This window comes from Mauremys reevesii, linkage group 6 (assembly GCF_016161935.1).
Source record: "Mauremys reevesii isolate NIE-2019 linkage group 6, ASM1616193v1, whole genome shotgun sequence".
Classification (NCBI taxonomy): domain Eukaryota; kingdom Metazoa; phylum Chordata; order Testudines; family Geoemydidae; genus Mauremys; species Mauremys reevesii.
This window is the reverse complement of record NC_052628.1, coordinates 70,221,149-70,244,620: the sequence shown is the minus strand read 5'-3', so window position 1 is coordinate 70,244,620 and position 23,472 is coordinate 70,221,149. Positions and strand designations below refer to the sequence as shown.

The following is a 23,472-nucleotide window of genomic DNA, read 5'->3' as shown; positions in this document are numbered from 1 at the left end:
TCTGCAGTGGTGGAGGAAATGTGACTAATAAAAAGGACCTCTCAAGTGACCAAGGTTCTCCCTCTCCTTTGTTGTCTTACATCCATCCTGCAGTGTCCCTCTTCTGCTGAAAACCTGCAGCAACATATAACCCCAAACTGTCAAACTGATCCTCTTCTTTTCTGGCTGTCCATTCTGGGCGGCATTTGATGTCTTCCAGCATCATTCACAGTCACTGAAGAGCCTGTGAAAGGAGTGGAATTACTTTATGGCAAACTGCTAATTTCCTTTCCAACAATTAACAAACTAAAAGTGAGGAATGCCTGTTACGTTGTCTCTAAACATTACTTGCTAAATGATTTAGTCATTCTACATCAGTGTTGAAATAATGAGAATATTTTAACTGGGATTTGTGCAGTTATTTATATCTAGCAAAACTCTTATTTTTAAAAAATATTTCTGCAAATTATACCTGTCGCTGATTGGAGGACTCGGGTCTCTTTGGCTCAAGAGCTGAGAGGCTTGTTGACAAGAAGAAACAGTCTAATGAAAATTAGGACTGATCAGGGCTCTTTGTTCTATTTGGGAACCATAAATGTACCTTCTGCTCTTTTTTTCCTCTTTTGATAATGTTCTGCCTCCACAGCAAATTATATAAGTATAAACAAAGAGCAACATCCTTATGAGCAGAACATAATGTAATGTCAGCATTAATGCTCTGGTACAAGCCTCTAATATGAATAGCAGCACCTTACAGTAAAAGCTGTATAATTGATCTAAAGAAATCTTTCATTCTGCACACTAACCCATACAAAAACAAAAAACACCCCAACCCTCACCACCTTCAAACAATGAATTGTATTGAAATAGAAAAATAGATGAGGCAGGACTGCCAAATTATTTATCTTTCATTAAAAGAGAAAATAACACATAATTATCTCTGCTGTATGAGTACATTTGCTGAAAGTTGGCAAGGAATTGAGCAATAATAATCATAAGACTATGCTACCCACAAGCAAGTTGAATCTAACTAGCTGTTTTTAAGTAAAATGTTAGAACAGGAATACCGAACAAGGAAAATATTCCACTAAAAGTAGTCATTCGGTATGTCCTTTTCTATAGTCTGAGTATAGTCAAAAAAGGGATAGCAATTTACTTCATAGACGGAAAGAGCTACCCATAGTTTTGAAGTAAACTTATAAGTATGTATGTATGTATATATATAATATATATGTATGTATATATGCTAATCAGTGAACAGTTATAATACATCTTTGTAGTGTGCCAATAAACAAATAACAATCGAGTTGCTTTTTAAATGAAAGGAATCTGATGTCTTGAAATTAAGCAGGAATGTGATGACTTGTAGTTTTATTCATACATTTTTGAAAGATTAAATAGTGTGTACAGGAGAAAAATACCAGATCAGGATTTGCATTTCAAAACACCCCATGCTTTCTGTTCTCAGTTTTAAAAAAATCTAGTCTATAGTTAGTCATAAATTAGAGCAGCATGGGGTGACATTCAGTGTCTTCCCCAAGCCTGCAAATCTGTAATTTGGAGTGCAGTCACCTTAAGAATTGGCCATTCTATATAGTTAGTATATGGGGTTTTCATTTTCTTTCCCATTATCACTCCATTGACATTTGTTGTAAGGCTATAAATATCTAAAAAGCTAGAGATGCTTTGCATAGTTTAAATAAATGAACAGTTGCTTCTTTCTCGCCTCTTTCAATGTGCCAGGCATGCTGTTGTGTGCTATTTCTCTATGCTGATGTGTGCTACTGGTAGCTTAACAGCTCAGTTTGGAAACTTTGTTGCACAATCCTTCCAAAACAGCAAATTACTAAATTTTCCCTCTTCCCTCTGCAAGACTTTTCTCCTCATTCATTTCAAAGTGAGGCCAAGGAAGCCATTAATCACATGACTATCCATCTACATATCAAGTAATAACAATAGCAGAATTCACTATTGTCCTGACATAAAATATGGAAAACTATTTCTGTTCCTGTTAGGACTCTAGGAATTGCCATAGCAAAAAAACAGAACGCTTTGATGATCCATTTAGCCCAAACACCTCTCTGCCAGTGACCTATCTTTGCCCTTGTCTCAACTACAAAATTAAGTCGACCTAAGTTAGGTCGAAATACAACCACCACAATTGTAATTGCAGTTTTTCATGTCCATACTAGGTCTTTCTGTCAGCAGTGCATTTCCTCACCAGGTGCACTTCCACCTATGTAACTGATAATGTGGGGTACTGACACCCCGGAGACCCACCGACGAGGCCAGCAGGTTGTCCTAACTACATTGCCCTAAGCGCTATGCCACTCATGGAGGAGGAGTTAAGTCAATGGAGTGGGTGACTTACATCGGTGGAATCACCACTGTAGTGTAGTTACTTGCAGAGTGAGGGCTTGGCTACACTTGCAGATGTGCAGCGCTGGGAGTTACAGCAGTCTTCGTACAGCTGTGTAGGGAAAGCGCTGGAGTGTGGCCACACTGACAGCTACCAGCGCTGCAGTGTGGCCACATTTGCAGCGGTGTTGGGAGTGGTGCATTATGGACAGCTATCCCAGCGTTCAAGTGGCTGCAACGTGCTTTTCAAAAGAGGGGGGTGGGGTGGAGTGTGACAGGGAGCGTGGGGGAGAGAGAGAGACAGAGAGAGTGGATTTTTGGAGCCGACACTGTGTCAGCTCCCTGCCTTGCAAATTCTGACCATTTCCCCAATGCCTCATTCACTCTTAAATGCAAACAGCCTGCAGACCAGATAAGCAGTTGCTCCCACTGACTCCCTTCCCCCTCTTCCCTCTCCCCACCGTGCTGTTTCTCTCCTAAAGCAAACACTAGCTGTAGACATTCATCCCCCTGCCTGCCTCATTCACAGCAAACAGGAGCTGTGTTTGTTTTTTAGATAAGCAGCTCCAGGAGCCCCGAGTTCACAACAAAACAAAGAGAGGCATCATAACAAAACAAAGAGTTCTTTAGTTAAAAGCATTATGGGAAAATTCTGCTGGAGGCCAATTACAGCGCTTTTGGTGGCCACACTGGCAGAGCAGCGCTGCATCACCAGCGCTGCAATAGTTATACCCAAGGCAGAGCAGGAGTACAGCCAGCGCTGCAGCCAGGGAGATGCAGCGCTGTATGTGCCTTGCAAGTGTGGACGGTGTGTAAGTTGCAGCGCTGTAAACCCACCACCAGCGCTGTAACTCTCCAGTGTAGCCAACCCCTCAGTTTGACATAAGCTGCCTAATGTCAACCTGACTCTGTAGTGTATAGGCGAGGCCTTAGATTCTTCAGAGGAACGTGTAAAACTTTCACAGAAGCAAAATTCGTCATGAGTCAGGCTGGTGATCAGTTCTGCCCTGAAGTCAATGGTTTTGCATCTTTTTAATGTAATTTCCAAAGGATGGAAGCTCCTTCCCACATTTATAATCAATGTTTATTTTTTCCTTTTTCAGGGAAACTCCCATTGAGGTAATTGGGTTTGACTCACAGTGTGTAAGAAACCAGTGAAAATATATATATATATATATTTCTAAAATGAGCTTTGAAGAGGAATTCCTTAATTTTTTTACTGGGTTTTGGTACTTTTTATTTCTTTGTTTATTATTTTTCTATGGAATTAGGTTAGAATTAGAGTTGTTTGTGAATTTTTTGATGATTTTTTTGTCAAAAATGCTGATTCATCAAAAAGAACAATTTTTACTGGAAAAGGTCAGTTTAGATTAATTGGTTGACTTGAAATTTTTTGAGGAAAAAAAGATTCCAGATTGTTGCAATGTTTCAAATTTGACATTTTCTACATGGAAAAATTTTCATTTTCCAGTTTGAAATTAATTTTCATGTAGAAATCTAAACAAATTATAGTAAAAAAAATACAAATAAACAAAATTGAAATTGGAACTAAATATTTCCAAAATTATCAAAATGAAAGCTTTCAACTGACCTGAACCAAAATGTTTTTCAGATTTTCAGTTTATGAAAATTTTCAGATTTCAACTTTTCATCCTGATTCATGAAATGGGAAAACTGTTTCCCACACAATTCTGGTTTATGTGGCTTGGGTTTTTAGTATGTAACCCTCTTACATAGCGAAGTTATAATGATAAATTTATGACATATTCATTTCTATGGCAACTGTGATGCCACAATTTTCAGAAGTGACAGTGATTTTGGGTTCCTGAGTTTTTGAGATTCAGAATTGATCTTCAGAGAGTGCTGAGCATTTGGCTCCAAAAAATCCTGCCCCTTTAAAGTGTCTCAAGTTGGACACTCAACATTTGAAATAGACAATGTCACTTCAGAAAAATTTTCTGCAAGAAAGGCAATTGTTTCTTGTATACATTTTTTCTCTTTTTACCCTTAAAAGGGAGTTCGATTTTCTTTCATGTCCCTTTCTGTGTTCTCTACATCTCCGACCACATTATTAGGGTTCATTTATAGATAAATGAGTAAAATAACATAAATAATATGGGGAGTTTAAAATGATCTTAGTGTATGGGAGATCTTAGTGTATGGCAAAAACAATAAGCTCTTCAGGGTATGGACCATGTCTTCCTTTGTGCTTGTACAGTGGCTAATACAATGGATCCCTGGTCTCGACTGGGCTGTGGGTGCTAGCACAATTCAAATAAATAATATGAAGCCTTTTCTGATCTCAGATCTACAAGTTAACAGCAATAAAAAGCAGAACATGCACATAGTGTATTTTATTCGTCCTCGTTGGTGCACAGGTTGAAATCTGCACACCCAGCACCAATAAAGCAACTGCAATGCAGGGGAAATAAGTCCCAGGAGAGGAATAGAACTACAGTTGTCCTCCACTGGGTTTCTTCTGAGCTGGTTCTTCTTTAGGTTGTGGCTGGAGCTCCAGAGGAGCTCTCTGCAGAAAATTTGCTGAATCAGCCAGTCTCCTGAGGGTCTTTGCCATGATGACCCCTTTCCTAGGCCAGCCACAAATATTTTGGAAGCTGACCATTGGCAGAGTGAGGAATGTGGGTAGCTTGTGCCATTGCTGTTGTTTTCCAGGAGAATGTTCCCCTGCTGATGGACAGCCTGGGTCCCTGTTGGCAGCAAATTTGGCATAGTATGTGTCTGAGAGAGAAGCAGCTGCCTCTGCTAACAAACATGGGTGCACCACTCCCCTGAAGTCCTGGTAATTATTGCATTTTCCTGTTTACTGACACGTTGTGTGGATCAAATCCTGGAGCCAGTTAGTCACAGTGGAGTTTGCTGGTGCAGGGAGGTGCAATTTGCAGCTCCATATCTTCACTATCAGTGTGGCTGATTGTGGCTCTTCATGTACAGCCTCTCAAGTGATCTCAGTTATCCTCAGGGTATACATGAGGTGGTATGTAATTCATGGTGAAATCTTGTTCTCTGGCACACGAAGGTGTTCCTGCAATGATGACAGCTTCGTTTAGCATGACTGTATACTTGAACCTGGCTACCTATACTTTAAATATCCAGTTCAAGAGTAAAGTCCTTGTTTTCATTTGGTATGAGACATTACCAAATTTTCTTTGAATGTATAGAACAATACAAGCCATTATCAGAAAATGAAATGAAATCTGTTAATCTTGACCTGCCACATATATTAAACATCAAAGGTAACTTTTATAGATCTTCTACAGAAGCAGCGGGAAGTCTTGCAGACATTTTTCATAAAAAGTTGTTTACAGGGCAGATTTTTCATTACTCAACTGAATTTACGCAACTTATGTTTGAAAAGAGCTGCATAAATCTGTATAAGGTGAAACAGCATGTTACATTATTTTGGTTCTGAAGAGTTTGTCTTCTGGTAAACTGTATTTTAAAAAGAATAAATGGACAAATATCTAGCTATATTCATGTTTTGTACAACAGCTCCTTTGGAAAAGAAGAATAGACTTTAATGGATTAAAATGTTTCTCTAGTTAATTGATGCTGAACATCATCTAAACAGGAATAAGATTTCTAGAGCAAAAGAAAGAAGCAAACAGAAATGTCATTTTTGCAAAGCAACTACCTCATTCTGATAACCTACAGTATATAATCAATATCCATCTGAACCAGTGGGATAACAGCAACAGCAGACTACAAGGTGTAAATTGTGTTCTCAACAACCTCTTTTTTTACTGTAAAAGATAAAGGTCCAATCCTGAAACCCTCACTCACATGAGGAGTCTTTCTTGTGAGGGGTCCCATAAAAGTCAGTGGAAGTAATTTTAATGCAAGCAGAAAAATAATAGATTCTCTCTTCTGTGCATGTGACTGTGTGGCACCAGTTCTGCCTCTAATGCTATCTTGTTAAAATATAATAGCCATCTTTCAGCCAGTCCTTTCAGTGAACAAATTAAATTGGGCTCATACAAATAAACTGAGTTCATAGCAGTTTTGATTTTTAATATGAACCATTTGGAGCAGCCCTTATCAAAACAGAGTTGAAAAATATCTGTTTCCAGCAACTGCTGACTAGGGTAGAACAAGACCCCCTTCATAGTTATTTATCTTCTTAGGGCAAAATATCAAAGACTTACTGCAAGGATTTAGTTAATTTGAATCTGAATATACTTTAGGCTCAAAGTTTTAAAATGTGTATCACAGTGCAGTCAAATGTAGCTTAGTTTGAACTATTTATATTTCATATGAAGAAGTTATAAATTAGTTTTTAAACTTCTTTAATATTTGATTTTACATGACATAACTCTGGTTAATATTTATCACAGAAATAAAGTCTCTTCTGAACAGTAACCACAATATCCTGTTTTTTTCCCTAAAAAATAAAATAAAATAAAATTTGTAATGTAAAGCACATTTCTGTTAAAGCTTACAGACAGCCACAAATTACACAGGACCAATCTACCTGAATGACCGTCTGCTGCCTTATGTCCTACTGACACAATAGAGATTGACAGGGCTGGAACTGCTAACTGTTGCATGATGTAATCTCAAGAGAATGAGAGGTAAGGTATATTCTGCAGAGGGCCTGTGGTTTTGAAATGCTCCTTCCTCAGACAGCATACTCTAGTTATAGCCAAATCCCATTTGCCTTACTCACAAAAGTAGGCCATTAACTTCCCAGAGGCTCCTCAAATGAGTAAAAAGAGTTGTTGTTTTTTAAAAAAAATGCCTTTAGCAAGCAACATTCTTCTGGGAAAGGCTAGAGACACTTTTGTGTGTGTGTGTGTGTGTGTGTGCAGGCATGTGCTAGAATTTGTCCGAGTATTGGGGCACATTGCCATTTGGTTAATGATAGTTTTTAGATACCTTATTATTTAGAAACATAGTGAAGTTTTGAGCAAGAAAGTCTAATAAATAAAAACATATTATTTTAGCCTATATAAAGGTAAAAAAGTACCTTTTAAAATGTTACTATATTTGTGAGTCATAGCAACCCTGTTATTATTAAAATTGTATTCTACCACTGGGTTACTCTGGGAGGCAGTGGATGGACATCTGTATTACCGCTATACAGGGTCCTCTAGCAAAATTGCAAAGGTACAATATTTTCTGCAATTTTATCTGTCACAAAAAGCATAGCTCTCAACAATCTGTTATTTTGCTGTACTTGCCATGAGTCGCAGAGAAGACTAAGAAAGACAGGCAATTTATTTTGTACAGATTTAACCAGAACAGTATATTATGATTACTTCATCAGTGGCTTGTTGAAAAAGCATGAGGAGGCATGTGGTAGACAGAGTAAGTGTGTGAAGGAGCTGTGCTTGGTACACTGATCAATTGACTGGTCAAATGTCAATTGATTGGTCAACTGACCACCTATTTTTGATCATGGTCAAATATCAAATAGTCCAGAAAGAATGCCCTGATGTAGGCAGTGGCCTACCTTTTTTATTTCATCATGGTGTCATCTGTTAGTAAACCCACTTAAAGGTCTTTATCACTCATTTTACTTCATTCTAATGCTACCTGGTGAGGGAGAGAGGGGAGAAGGAGAACTAATTGATAGCTGAGCATCTTGATTGCCTGGAATTTTCTAGAAAAAACATTGTATATATATTTTTGTATATATCCGTGTATATATTTTTGTGTATATTCCTTCAGTATACATGGTGGTTTAGAAAGCTCAGTAAGCAAATTAAGACATGGTTCCTGCCCCAAAGAGTTTACAATCTAAACTGACTAGACAAACATACAGAAATTAACTCAGAAGGGAGTGGAGGAGCGTTCACAGTCATTAAACCTAACACAGAAAGAAAAGATGCACAGCCAATAAGCTGCATGAAAAGTTGGCCTGTTGCCTACTTAGCATAAGAGTATTTACAAATGGCTTTTTTTATTTTATTGTTGCTATGTTTATTTTATTTGTGTTCAATTTTATTTTTCTTTTCTTTTGTAACTGTTCAGACTTGAATAATGTTCATATTTGAATGCTAACTTAATACTGCTAAAAAGGTGGAAATTATTCCATTTTTATAACTTCATTACGTTTCACTTTTTTTAGTTAAAATAACTCAGTTAAGTAACTTGTTTATTGTCATTAGGTATAAGTGTCTATCTAAGGCTAAGCCTACTGGAGACCATAAAATCTTACTTTTTTGTTGTTACTATTCTATTAAATTGTTGCTTTAAAATATTGAACCATTTGTTACATTATTTGAGAGGTCAGTTGACCAATTATTTTTGGACAGGTCAAATGCCCAGTCCTAAAAGGGGCCAACTTGCCTTTACCAAGTGAATACTACTATACATTCAGCCATCAGTTGTTTAGGATGTGCAAAAGGAAGTCAAATCTGAATCAAAATGAAAGAATTTCAAAAGCACTCCGCCAGTCTCTTGGTCTGTTGGCATCTAATTGTGTAAGATTGAACATTTTTGCCTTCCTCAAAATCTCATAAGAGGTCTATTGGTCTCTCTCTGCTCCAGTAAAGTGTAAATTACAAATCTGCTAAAGAGTCTCTGGAAAAGTTACATGACAGAACAGAATCTCAGTGTATTTTGTCTTTTCACAAATCTTCTTTACCCCTTCCTCAGTCTTTCCTCACACTAAACACAAAAAGTGTTTCTAACCAGTGCATGATTTCCTTATAGATCTTCTTAAAATGTGGCTACAGGCAGACAAATGATTATAAAAAGGCACCTTGTTACTGCATAAATCTGCCCCCTATATGTGTCTTCTGAGTCACAACTTCCTAGATGATTGACAAAATCAAGTTTTTACTCATGTCAGCAGGGCAGAGGCTACAAAAGAGCATGTTTTGTTCTTTCCTGCCTCATGCAACATCAGCAAAATGGCTAAGTTCTGATTTCAGAAGCTTTTCTTATTAGTGATTATTGTGTGTTTGAAGACAACCCTCTACCCTAATTATCAAGTATGATGTGCCTACATTGCTGCCAGTTAGAAAAATATCATTTTGACATGAAAACTGAACAGATTTAATATGAAAGCCGCTGAAAGTGGAAAACAAACAAAAACGAATTACTATAACCTGAAATTCTGAGACATATATTAGGTACACATGGGACCATTTTAACAAACTAAATCCCCACAGTTGCTACCACTAGTGTGTCTCCAGTGGTGTGAACAATGCTGATAGAGTTGGTGTTTTAACCCCTGTGTTTTCTGTTCAAGAAGATTGGTCTTTTCATAGAATCATAGACTTTAACGTCAGAAGAGACCATTATGAACATCTAGTCTGACCTGCTGCACAAGGCAGGCCACAGAATCTCACCCACCCTCTCCTGTATCAAACCTGTGTCTGAGCCATTGAAGTCCTCAAATCATGGTTTAAAGACTTCAAGATGCAGAGAATCTTCCAACAAATGACCCATGCCCCACACTGCAGAGGAAGGCGAACCCCCCCACCCTGGGGCCTCTGCCAATCTACCCTGGAGGAAAATTCCTTCCCGAGCCCAAATATGGCAATCAGCTAAACCCTGAGCATGTGGGCAAGACTCACCAGGCAGACACCCAGGAAAGAATTCTCTGTAATAATTCAGACCCCACCCCATCTAGCATCCCATCACAAGCCATTTGGCATATTTACCACTAATAGTCAAAGACTGATTAATTGCCAAAATTAGGCTATCCCATTATACCATCCTCTCCATAAATTTATCAAGCTTAGTCTTGAAGCCAGATATGTCTTTTGCGGCCACTACTCCCTTTGGAAGGCTGTTCCAGAACTTCACTCCTCTGATGGTTAGAAGCCTTTGTCTAATTTCAAGTCTAAACTTCCTGATGGTCAGTTTTTATCCATTTGTTCTTGTGTCCACATTGATACTGAGCTTAAATAATTCCTCTCCCTCCCTGGTATTTATTCCTCTGATATATTTATAGAGGGAAATCATATCTCTCCTCAGCCTTCTTTTGGTTAGGCTAAACAACCCAAGATCTTTGAGTCTCCTTTCATAAAACAGGTTTTCCATTCCTCGGGTCATCCTAGTAGCCCTTCTCTATGCCTGTTCCAGTTTGAATTCATTCTTCTTAAACATGAGAGACCAGAACTGCACATAGTATTCCAGATGAGGTTTCACCAGTGCCTTTTATAACGGTACTAACACTTCCTTATCTTTTCTGGAAATACCTCGCCTGATGCATCCCAAGATCACATTCGCTTTTCTCACGGCCATATCACATTGGTGGCTCATAGTCATCCTGTGATCAACCAATACTCTGAGGTCCTTCTCCTCCTCTGTTACTTCCAACTGATGCATCCCCAGCTTATAACAATAATTCTTGTTATTAATCCCTAAATGCATGACCTTGCACTTTTCACTATTAAATTTCATCCTGTTACTATTACTCCAGTTTACAAGGTCATCCAGATTTTCCTGTATGATATCTCGTCCTTCTCTGTATTGGCAATACCTCCCAGCTTCATGTCATCCGCAAACTTATTAGCACATTCCCACTTTCTGTGCCAAGGTCAGTAATAAAAAGATTAAATAAGATTGGTCCCCAAACTGATCCCTGAGGAACTCCACTAGTAACCTCCCTCCAGCCTGACAGTTCACCTTTCAATACAACCCGTTGTAGTCTCCCCTTTAACCAGTTCCTTATCCACCTTTCAATTTTCATATCAATCCCCATCTTTTCCAATTTAGCTAATAATTCCCCATGTGGAACTGTATCAAATGCCTTACTGAAATTGAGATAAATTAGGTCCACTGTGTTTCCTTTGTCTAACAAATCTGTTACCTTCTCAAAAAAAGAGATCAGATTGGTATGGCATGATCTATCTTTTGTAAAACCATGTTGTATTTTGTCCCAATTACCATTGACCTCAATGTCCTGGACTACTTTCTCTTTCAAAATTTTTTCCAAGAGCTTGCATACTACAGATGTCAAACTAACAGGCCTGTAGTTGCCCGGATTACTTTTTTCCCCTTTCTTAAAGATAGAAACTATGTTAGCAATTCTCCAGTCATACGGTACAACCCCTGAGTTTACAGATTAATTAAAAATTCTTGCTAATGGGCTTGCAATTTCATATGCCAGTTCCTTTAATATTCTGGGATGAAGATTATCTGGGCCCCCTGATTTAGTCCCATTAAGATGTTCGAGTTTGGCTTCTACCTCGGATGTGGTAATATCTACCTCCATATCCTCATTCCCATTTGTCATCTTACCATTATCCCTAAACTCCTCATTAGCCTCATTAAAGACTGAGGCAAAGTATTTGTTTAGATATTGGGTCATGCCTAGATTATACTTAACCTCCACTCCATTCTCTGTGTTTAGTAGTCCCACTTCTTCTTTCTTTGTTTTCTTCTTATTTATATGGCTATAGAACCTTTTAGTATTAGTTTTAATTCCCTTTGCAAGGTCCAACTCTACATGGCTTTTGGCCTTTCTCACGTTATCCCTACATGTTCTGACCTCAATATGGTAGCTTTCCTTGGTGATCACTCCCATCTTCCACTCCTTGTAGGCTTTCTGCTTTTTCTTAATCCCCTCTCTGAGATGCTTGCTCATACAGCTTGGTCTACAACTCCTGCCTATGATTTTTCCCCCTTTCTTGGGATGCAGGCTTCTGATAGTTTCTGCAACTTTGACTTGAAGTAATTCCAGGCTTCCTCCACCTTTAGATCCCCAAGTTCTTCAGTCCAATCCACTTCCCTAACTAATTTCCTTAATTTTTTTAAAGTTAGCCCTTTTGAAATAAAAAACCCTAGTCATAGATCTATTTTTGTTTATCCTTCCATTTAGTTTAAACTGAATTAGCTCATAATCGCTCGAAGCAAGGTTGTCCCCTACAACCATTTCTTCTATGAGGTCCTTACCACTCACCCTAAAATGGCATCTTCTGTTGTTGGTTCAGCAACTATTTGGTGAAGAAATCCATGAGCTATCAAATCTAGGAAAATCTGAGCCCTATTACTCTTACTAGCACTTGTCTTCCAGTTTATATCTGGGAAGTTAAAGTCTCCCATGATCACACAATTTCCATTAGTATTTACTTCATTAAAAACATTAAAGGTCTCTATCCATATCCAAATCAGATCCCGGCGGTCTATAGCACACCCCAAGCACTATCTCAGGGGAAGCTCTAGTAGCTTTCTTCCCAATGTGATTTTTGCCCAGACAGACTCTGTCTTATCCATTCCATCCCTTCTTATTTCTTTACAGTCTCCCTCATCATTGATATACAATGCTACTCCACCACCTTTGCCTTTATTTCTGTCTTTCCTAAATAGCATATACCCCTCAATACCTGTACTCCAGTCATGACTACTTCCTTTACCAGTAACTCTAGTTCCTCCATTTTGTTCCCTAGGCTCCTTGCATTGGTGTACAAACATCTTAATTATTACTGTTTGGCTTTGCTCACATTTTTTACCCAATTAGGCCCAGACATTCTACTGCCAGTATCACCTATTAGAATGGTATCTACACTACCCTTCCTCCTTATGTCCATTTTCCTACCCACGGCTGTATCCTTTCTTACTTTGTTTTCTTCCCTCTCAATGTTAAAATCCGGCGTGGAGATTACCTGGACATATCCCAACCATCTCCCCCCAATTCCTAGTTTAAAGCTCTCTTAATCAGTTGTGCCAGCTCCATCCTAGAAGTCTATTTTCCTCCCTACTCAGGTGAAGTCCATCCTGAGAGAACAGTCCTCTGTCCATGAATGCCTCCCAGTGGCCATACATCCCAAAGCCCTCCTTATAGCACCACTGCCTGAGCCATCTGTTGATCATCATAATCTTGTCACACCTTTGTTGCCCTTCTCTTAGACCTGAGCCTCAAGATTTTCCGAGCTTCCCCCAGCCTCCCTAGTATCTTCATATATTTCCCCAAGAATAGCATCATCATTCATTCATCCCCATGAAGGACAGGATTCTCATTCATTTCTTTCCCCATGAAGGACCTTCTCTCATCAGGTTCCTGCTCCGCCGACTCTCCCCTCCCCTCTGCCTCCTGGTGGGGACCCTCTGTTCTAGCTGTGTCTCCGGGCTGACCCTCTGGTGATCCACCTGCACCTGTCTTCTGGCCTGGTCGTGTCCCCCCCCCCCCCTGGGTGTGCTCCTCCCCTGCCCCCCCCCCTCTTTCTCCCCCTCTCTCCCTCTCTCCTCCCCTCTCTCCCCCTCCTCCTCCCCCCTCCCCTGCCTTCCCCACCAGTCCTCATTATTCCCACACTCTGCCTGGCACTCTCAGGCATCTCATCACTATCATCAGCAGAGGAGGGCAGGGCTGGACCTGCTCTTTGGGGTTTGGCTGGGCCCTCCTCTGCCCTGCAGCCTGCCTGCCCCTGCAACCTACGCTAGGCTGCAGCCTGGCAGCTTCCCAGCAGAGCTCCCCCCCTCCTGTCCCAGCCCCCAGCCCTGCTTCACTCAGGTATCTGGTCTCTAGCAGCCCATCTCTCCTCTCTCTATCTCCAGAGAGCCTCCTCTGGACTCTGGCCCCTGCCTTTTTTATGGGCCCTTGGCCAGGCTTGGTTGGGGCGTGGCCTCACCTGGCCCACCCAGCAATCAGCCCCAGCCCCACCCCCCCACTCACCAGCCCTGCCAGCCCCCTGCTTTTAAACTCCACTTGGGCAGCAGGGTCCCCTGCTAGTCCACCATCCCCACATCAGCACCCAGCAGACAGCACACCCTTCTGTTCTCTGGATCAGCTCTTCTTCTCTGCCTTTCTATTCTCTCATTCTTCCTCTTCCCTAATCCCTTTAGACCCCTTTTGGTTGGATGGTGCAATTTTATGGTCTATCCCCTGTTCCCTCTGGCTGCAAGTCCTCCTATTCACTATTCACTTCCCTTGGTCTCTTGGGGGCTGGTGGTTGTATCTTCAATCTCTCCTTCCCTCTCTTCTTGTAGGACTTCTCTCTCTTCTCTTTCTCTTTGCTTCTCCTTCCACCCAACACCCTGGCCTCTTCTTCATTTTCCAACTCTGCAAACCTGTTCCCGAGCTCTGTTTCTCCTTCACTAGCCTGTCTTTTCCTTTGCCTGGTTCTCTTAGTCAGATGCTTCCACCATCCACTTTCCTCACCCAGCAGTCTCCCCTCAGAGTTCTTTGGTCCTGCTTCCATCTGCAAGTCTGAGCTTTTTCATTCAGACTCCTCATGTCTTTGCTCCATCATCTGCTCAAACCCCCTTCTAAACTCAACCAGAGTTTCCACCTGCATCTCTAATCCTCGGATCTTTTCTTCCATCAGCTCTATAGGCGGCACTTCATGCAGATAAAACTTTTATCAGGTACCTCCTCCAGGATCATGTACATGCTGCAGTTTCCACATCCAGTCATCTTCATTGTGTGTTCCACTGCTTGGGTCACTACCACTGCTGCCTCTGTGTCTGTCATAGGCTTCCCACCTAAATCCTGTAAATCTGGGAAACACAAACCAAACCAAACCAAACTCCCAACAAGGACCAAGACACTGCTAGAACACCGCACACTCCCTTCAGTAGTCTGTCTGTTCCTCTGCCTGCCTCTTAGTCTTCCCTCAAACTCCCCTGTTTACAGCTCTGTTTGCTGGCTCCTGTGCCACTGCAGCTGTCTATGCCACAGCCTGACTGGCTGGCTACCTTTATAGGACCCCTAGTCAGAGAAGCCCCACCCCCTAATCAGGGCTCAGCTTCTCTCCCAGCACACTGTCCCTATCAGTTGAGTGCCACCATGCAGAACTGGAGTCTATCCATACGTCTGCACAGAGTTCCTGTGTGATGCTGGGGATGTCACTTAAATCAAACTTTTCACAGGTGGTCATTTAATTATGTTTGTTTCATTTTGAGTGTGCACCCTGAAACACCTCCGGTCTGATTTGAAGAAGTTCTGAGCACTCACAACTGGAACTGAAGTCAATTGGAGCTGTGCTTTGAGCATACACGTTGATAAAAAAATGCTAGGGACTCTGAAAAATTGTCCCTACAGATCTGAAGTTGAGCACCCATATTTAGTTGACTCATAATAATGTCCTCAATAGTATATGCCTCAGCTCCTCTTCAGTAAAATGGGGATAATACTGTCATACCTCATGAGGTGTTGCAAAGATAAATTTATAAATATTTGTGAATCAGTATGATACTTTAGTGCTGCGCAGCATAAACAGAAATTTGGCTATGTTGAGCACAGCTGGTTGAAATTTTTTGCACAAAACTAATTTCTCCTTAGACACTGTGGTTCTGCTCCTGTTTCTTCTGATTCTATCACCCCAGCCTTTCCCACTCCCCCAATGATCCCAGGATCTTGCTGATCTGCCTGCTTTTCCTGCCACAGCCTGCACCTGTTCCCCCTCTGTTCCTCACTCCTCATCATTCAAGACAGGCTGCTTTCTGGGTGAAAGCAGGAAAAGCATTAATTGTACAGGGGAATCAGTCTACCTGCTCTCAGTCTGGTGCCAAGCACCACAGTGGCCCAAAGCAGCAAGAAAAGCAATTACAGGGAAAGTTTGGCTCAACTTTGCTCAATATAGACAAACTTGTAAGAGAATTTTGTAGCCAAATTCTAAGCCTCTACTGAGCATGCGAAAATGGTAATTGCAGACCATAGGCGCGGGAACTAGGGGTGCGGGGTGTGCAGCAGCACCCCTGGGCACCCAGCGTCCAGCCCCATGCGCCAAGGGGTTTGCTCCCAGCCTCAGCTCTGGTGGTGGGGCGGTAAACAGGGGTAAAGGGGCTGACTTTCAGCACCCCCACTATTAAAAATGTTCCAGTGCCACGGTTCCAGACACTAATAACTTGGCCAAATGTGGGTGGATTTGCACTGGGACGGTAAAAGGCAGGTCTCTGACCTGATGGTGACCCCTTCTGCCAAATTTCAAGTCCCTGCTCCAAAGCATGGGTGTGTTAAATCTTCTCAATGGCATAGATGTAAGAATTTTAACATTATTTTAACATATTTTCCCCTAAGTGTGTTCTTGGGAAAAAATGAACAGCTTTTTGGCAAACTTTTCCAAAAAATTCAGCTTCAGGCAGGCACCTGTCATGGATATTTTCAGACTCGTCAGTTACCTTTTGGCAATGTTATAAGCAATTGAAAACATGGCCTTATAATGGAAAATGTTAGGCACCTTAAATATAAGCAGCATTGCCAGCTCCATCTATAATAAGGATCTGATTCAGGGAAGCATACTTATTAAGTAAAATGCTTAAGCAAGTGCTTAATATTAAATATGTGCATTAGTCTCACTAAAGTCAATGGGTCTTAAATACGCTTAAGTATGTGCTTGAATGCTGTCATGAATAGGATGGTCTTAGACACATACTTAAGTGCTTTCCTCAATCAGGGCCATAAGCATGTAGCATTAGATAGACAATTACATATTAAGTGCACACAATGCTATTACAATGTTAGATCATCTGCCAACCATAATATTTTATAACTATCAAATATGTATATTTAACCTAATGCTGTAGTTATATTTAATGTAAGAGAGAGCTGTGTCAATTATTCATTAGGAAAAAGAAAATGCTAGAAATTTGCTTCTTTTCAAGGGTAGCATGTCTCTGAAAATGCAGTGTTTTTGCATGTAATAGGAAAAAAGACACATAAAATGAATGTTATAAAAGAGCTTTTAAAAAAATGTGAATAACATTATTAGTTCTAAGGACCAATAAAAAATGTAAAGAAAATGAGGATTGAAAACATTTTGTTAACAAATTATATGCAATAGATATTGGATTAGGGATAATGATGATAACTCAGTTAAGCAGAGAATATGTAATGGAAAAGGGAGGAATGTGGCAGAGAAATGATGTTTTTCTGTAGAATTAAGGAAATAATTCAAAACAAATACTTGATATGATTAATCTAGCTTTTGTCGCTATCACAACATGATTTAAATTTCCTCAAATGTATTTGTTTTTCAAATAATTCAGGAAATATATTTTTTAGCCTATGGATTGATCACAAATCTTTGAAATTTTACTTGTTTTTCCTAGAAAGTGATTGTTCATTTAAGGCACATGTTAATAATTCTGTTCCCTAACTGGCCATGCATGCAACCCACTTCCAAGTGAATAATATAATTGAGTGTAAATTTAAAAGTTTTGTTTCCCAGAATACTTGAATGACTTGAATACATGAATGACTTTGAAAGTTGCCTTCTGTGAACATTTATATTAGTAAAGTTTGTTGAATGTTTACAGAAAAGAAACAAAAAAGGAGTGAACACATGGCCAAAGCAAATTAATAGAGATTTTAAGAATATTTAGGAAATTTAAAAAGTTATTTACCCTGCTTTTGCCTGTGGTTGAAGTCCAGACAACCTGGGATCTAATCCAAGCTTTACCATAGATATCCTGTGTGACCTTGGACCAGTCAAATTAAGCTATAGAAATAGTGCTGTGAAAATACAGTGCTTTATTATTAAACAGGGAAATAAATAAAAAGGGAAATTTTAAATTGAAAAGATTGGGAATGGGAATTTTATAGTGGATAATGGTGTACTTAATGTATCAATCTTAGTTGTAACTGAGTCCAATGGGGATTATATTTCCTTTCTTAGCAGAAGACAGACTCAAGACATTGTTTTACTATTAGTTTGACACCACACGACTCTCCAGCTTTACAATAAAAATGTTTTCTCAATGTAAAAATTATAATGCAGTCTCTATGGATTTACATTAAAATCATTGGGGCATCTTCTTGACATCGTAAAATTGTCATCTGGGATGCGGATTGATATCATTTTCTCATCATAATTGGACTTGTAAAATGGTCTCAAGGCCCACATTAAGTTTTCAGTGTGTTTCCTTGACATTATATAATATCTATTCTTTGCCTTTGAATAGACATCAGTATGTGACAACGACAAGTCCTATGAGAGTGGATGGGGAATTGTTTCACAAAAAGTTCCAAGCAGGAATAGCTATAAATGCTCAGTCTACTAATTCTTTTTTGCCATTTATATCTTGTAGCCATTTCAAAAGGCAGTACTTCCAAATAAAAAGGAAACAGCTAGAACCCTGAAGCAGGACTCGGATTCCGCAGTTCCACAGGATCCGCTCCCAAAATAGCAGGAGCGGGTAAAATATATTTTATTGCAGCTGGCATTGGGCAAAATTACAGACAGCGGTGATTTGCAGGATAACACTAAATCTCTCACAATTTTTACATGGTAAACTGATGAATGATTTCCATTTATATAATATATTAACCAACTGTTTTGGTTTTTTTAATAGCATGGGGAAATCTGTCTCTCTTGCAGGATCTAAGGTTTTTGTGGATGGGAGCAGGATAAACAGGATAAACGTGGGAGTGGGTACAGTGGGGCAGGATGGGAGCAGGATTTAAAAAATAGTCCCACACAGGGCTCTAGAAGCAATTCATGTTAAGAATTAACTCACTTCCACATTGTATTTGTGATAGTTTTGCACTTTGCACCCAATTTTATGTAGTGTTTGAAATTGCATCCAAATTACATTATGTGCTTTGTTAAATGAAAAAGGCAGAACCTTTTCAAAAGCTTTTCCAAACTTCAGCTCCCCCAAAATAAAAAACACCCGAGGCATCTGGCTGGCACACCGCTGTGATGTGATTAGAAATAGTTTAAGAAGTTAAATGCTGAAGACAGAAGTATTTAGAACAGAAACACAAACTCAGCTTTACTAATGTATATACTCTACTATCATCTATAATAGTAGGGACATTTCTTCATTTATTATATCTTTTGTCCATTTATATCTGTGTGCCTCCTTTAATTGAGAAAAAGAGAGATGGATATAGGTTTGGGCCCAATGAGAATAAACAGTGTGAAACAGTGTGAAATTAGAGACCAGTTGAAATACTGCCCAGCCATTCTGTTTATACAATATTTATTTAAATTGACTTTGTAGGCAAAGCACTTTTATTTTTAATCAAGCAGAGGTTGATTGTGGCAATAAGGCTGCTAGTTTCCACTAATACTTCAACCCTTTGGAGGGCTGTTGAAGCTCTTGGGGAGAAAAACACAGCAGGTTTGGAATCGAGTGCTCCTGTTAAAAATGTAACATTTCTTCTGTTTCGAGGCACAATCACAAAAGAGAAAGTTTACACAGCCCTTGTATTTCAGATGTGCACATGCCAGTCTCCCTTTCCTAGTAAAATACCAGTGCTCATGAAAGTACCCAGAAAATGTTCTTCCTATCTCCTGTCCTAACAGATCGAAACTGTAACACAGTGAATGTGTTTGGTCTGAAAAACAATCTTATTTTCCTCATTTGGAACTGATCAGCGTTTTAGGTGCATTATAAGGGAATAATAAGGAAGTCATGATTATTTGAGGGTGTTCCAGGGGTTAGGTCACTCTCCTTGGACTTGGGAGCCCCAAGTTCAAATCCCTGCTCTGCTACAGACATCCAGCACAACCCATTTAGCTTTTCTGTGCCTCAGTTCCTGAACTTTAAAAATGGGTATAATACTTCCTTATAATAAATAATAATAATAATAAAATATTATTATGACCTCACAGGAGTGTTCTGTAGATAAATACATTAAAGACTGTGATGTTCTTTGAGATCCACGGATGAAAAGTGCTATATAAGAGCCAGATATTATTATATAACTAACCATATGTTAGAGGGCTTTCCCTTCACCCTATTTCCTGGTTCTTGTCATGCAGAAGTCCGAAGTGCAGGCAATGCAGTGTTTATTGGAGTTAGTTTCCATGTATACCATATAAACATGTATGCCATAACTCCGAAGCTGCAGAGCCTTGTTTCCCAACATCCCATTCCCACCTCTCATGCCGCAGAGAGTTTACCCTGTGTCTGCCCTTTCCAGCTCTGATGCAGCAGAGCCTTGCCTGTGTCCCCATTCCTATCTCCTCCTTCTTAGCAGGCCCAAATATACCTGCAATGCACGCCTGTGGTCCCACCCCTTACAATTTATGGTCATGTTCCATTTTGGAGGGTCGTGAGTTTAGAGTCTTCATTCCACCTTTTTTGTATTCCATGGGAGGGGTGAGGTTGTGCTATGGTCAGAGACAGGCATTTTTTGGCCATTTAGTGTTTTATTTCTTCCCCTTGAGTCCTCCTTGCCCCTCTGTAAGGGTGCGGACTCACTGCTGTGGCACCTCCTGCTGGTGGTCTCAGGGAATTAGCTCTCCAGCTGTTGGAGCACCCTCTACAGGCTGTTGTGCCACTACCTCTTGGCCCCCGTGTCCGTCCCAGACCTGCTGCCCTGTTATCTAGGGTGCTGCCCCCTGGCAGTAACCCCTCAGTCTTAGGGTCTCCCCTCCCCAAGGAACCCCCACCCACTATCCCCACCTCGCCTCAGTATACGGCTACTGCCAGTCATTGTCTAGCCCCCGTGCCCTGGGGCAGACTGCAGTATCAGCCTACTCATCACTAGCAAGGTTGGGTTTGGATCTGCTGCCTTGGCCTACCCCTGGGCTGCCCTCTGCAACCCCCAGTACCTATTAGCCCAATGCTAGGCAGCAGCCTGGGACTTTCCAGGCTGGAGCTCCCCAGCTCCTCTGCCTTTCCTCAGCCCTGCTCCACTCAGGTACCCTGTCTCTAGCTCCCTGCAGCCAGGCCCTTCTCCCTCTACAGCCAGAGAGAGACTGTGTTTGTTTGAGCTCCTGGCTCAAGCCTTTTTAGGGCCAGCTGGGCCCTAAATTGGGGCATGGCCCCAGCTGAGCCTGCTTCCCACTCAGCCTGGGCTGTTCTCCCAGCCCTTCGGCCCTCTCCCAGGGCTGGTTTTAACCCTGTCAGGGCTGGAGTGGGTAATCACCCCGCTACATCCTCCCAACTGGTTGCTTGACCCAGGGCCGCCCAGAGGATTCAGGGGTCCTGGGTCCCCCGCCGCCGAATTGCCACTGAAGACCCAGCACTTTGGCGGTGGGTCCCGGGGCGGACGGACCCCCCGTCAGAGGTCTTTGGGGTACTTTGGCGGTGGGTCTCGGAGTGGAAGGACCCCCCGCCACCGAATTGCCACTGAAGATCCGGAGCAGAAGAAGCTCCGGGGGCCGGGCCTCGCAAGAGTTTTCTGGGGCCCCCAGAGCGAGTTAAGGACGCCGCTCCAGGGCCTCTGAAAAACTCTTGTGGGGGTCCCTGCGGGGCCTGGGGCAAATTACCCCACTTGCCCCCTTCCTCCTCCCCCCCGGGTGGCCCTGGCTTGACCTTGCCTTGAGAGAAGAGCCAGGCAGCCTTTCAGTGTATGCTCATGTATTAGACTTTTACCATACCCTATAACACTTTAGTTTTATTTATTTTTTACCTCACCTGCTTGTGGGCAGGTGTAAAATACAGTGTCTTTGTTTACACATATTAATATAAGATATAAGAGTATTGAATAGTTAAACCCAAAATTGTATCTTAGGCTGACAAACAGGCTTATATGCTAACACCATTTTTTTTTTTTTGTTTATTGCTAGGGACAGTAGTTTTTCTTATAAGTCATAGTGCAGAAGCTGAATAAACTCAAAGAAAGTTAGACTCATATTCCTATGTGAACAGCAGAGGTATTAGAACTCAAAGCTTCAAGTCAAGCTTCTCTAGGAATGTATTGCTAAGTGTTTAACAAGATAATGCATCACAATATGGAATGATTCCCCGTTGAACAAATACAGTCTAGTTTCCCAATGGAAAGTTTGGGTCAGGTATGGATAATCTGAAATAACAGTGAGAATGCATATGTGACCATTAGATTATAAATTCTACTTGTATTGTATTTAATGTAGATAATATAATTTAGTAAGCCAGAAGATTGTACCAGTTTCATACCTGGAACTCTTCATCTACAGAAAATTTACATTGGCATTAAAAAAAAAAAAAACCACTGGACACTTTTTAATTTTGGTCCCCAATTGGGATCTCATACTTTGCCAAATTTGACGTATGATTTGTGCTGATACTGCTCTTTGTGTTCATAGCAGCTGCACAACCGATGCACATTTTTTTGTGTCAAATCTTTGGCAACTGTGAGGATTTGAATTCCCAAAGCCCATTGAAGTCAATAGGAATCTTTCTTCTGACTTCAGCCTTTGGGCCTTTCAATATATGAGCTCTCCTACTTTATGCCTGGGCCAATTCACACACACAGAAACAAACAAACAATGACAATCCCCCCCTTACTTAAATGGATGTTGCTGGTTGAAACTACACAAATGAGCTAAATAAGAAAAGAAAGAGAAAGCTATATGTCTACAATATTTGACCTATCACTTCTGTGTACAAAATGTTAAATGTCTAAACTTGAACTACCCAGTATAAGGATTTTTGAGGAACATTATGTGAAAGTTGAAATGGACAAAACAGGTTGAAAGAACCTAGTGCTCCCTGAAATTACCTGTGACCCACTTTTGTCAAATACATTCTGTTAATCTTTAATTTTTAAAGCACTAATAATATATGCCAATGTGTGGCAGAAAGCCCTCTCTCTCTCACTGCTTCACACATTGCAAGACATTAAACAAAATTTGTTTTTTTTTAAAAGATACAGAACATACATTATTTATGTAGCATAAACATGAACATTTCAAGGAGCTGGGCTGAGAGCTGCAATCCTAGCTCAGTCAAAACTCTGATATTTGCTGTTATCGCTACACACGTTTACAAAGGTTGACATATGAAAAAGCCTGGAAATAATTTGAAGTTGCAGGCTATGAAACAAGCCTGCTTTGGAACTGAATCTGCCTGTCAATTCCCTTCACTGGGTTCATCTGAATTAAATGAAAGCCACATAAAATAGAAAGTTTTTAGTAAACACTAAAAGATGGGCACATCTGCAGGGCAAATGATTAGCTTAGTAATGTTCCTTCAAGTCCAAAACTAGTCTTTTTTGTTCTTCAAATGTTTGTTTATGGGATTATATTAATTTTTTTTTGGTTTGGGACTTTGAAGATACAGTAAATCTGTACATCCCAAAGGTGGTGAAGGAGATAAGTATTATAATGTAGGATTGCAGGGGCATAACCAGAATGTATTTCAATTGGGCACGAAATTTCAGTCTGAGATTTCCCTGTGGCTGTCATGAGGAAAGATTTAGCTAACACAATGTACAAAGGACAAAATCAAGAGAGATAAGACAGCTTTCCTCAGTCCATGACAGCTCTGGGAAAATGAGGAGGAAATCCTGTACTAGGAATGTATCTTCCATGGACGGGATTTTAGTTCTCTGTCTCACAAGAA

The 23,472-nt window shown here is 40.6% G+C and overlaps 1 long non-coding RNA gene across 2 annotated transcripts in view; it reads right to left on the bottom strand.

Moving 5' to 3' along the window:
- Positions 1–4,803: 4,803 nt before the first annotated feature.
- The window catches only part of LOC120407352, a 102,282-nt gene continuing 83,613 nt past the window's right edge, over positions 4,804–23,472 (bottom strand). For both annotated transcript variants that reach the window (XR_005599899.1, XR_005599903.1), the window contains one exon: positions 4,804–5,380. This is a non-coding gene — a long non-coding RNA (uncharacterized LOC120407352). The remainder of the gene's footprint in view (positions 5,381–23,472) is intronic.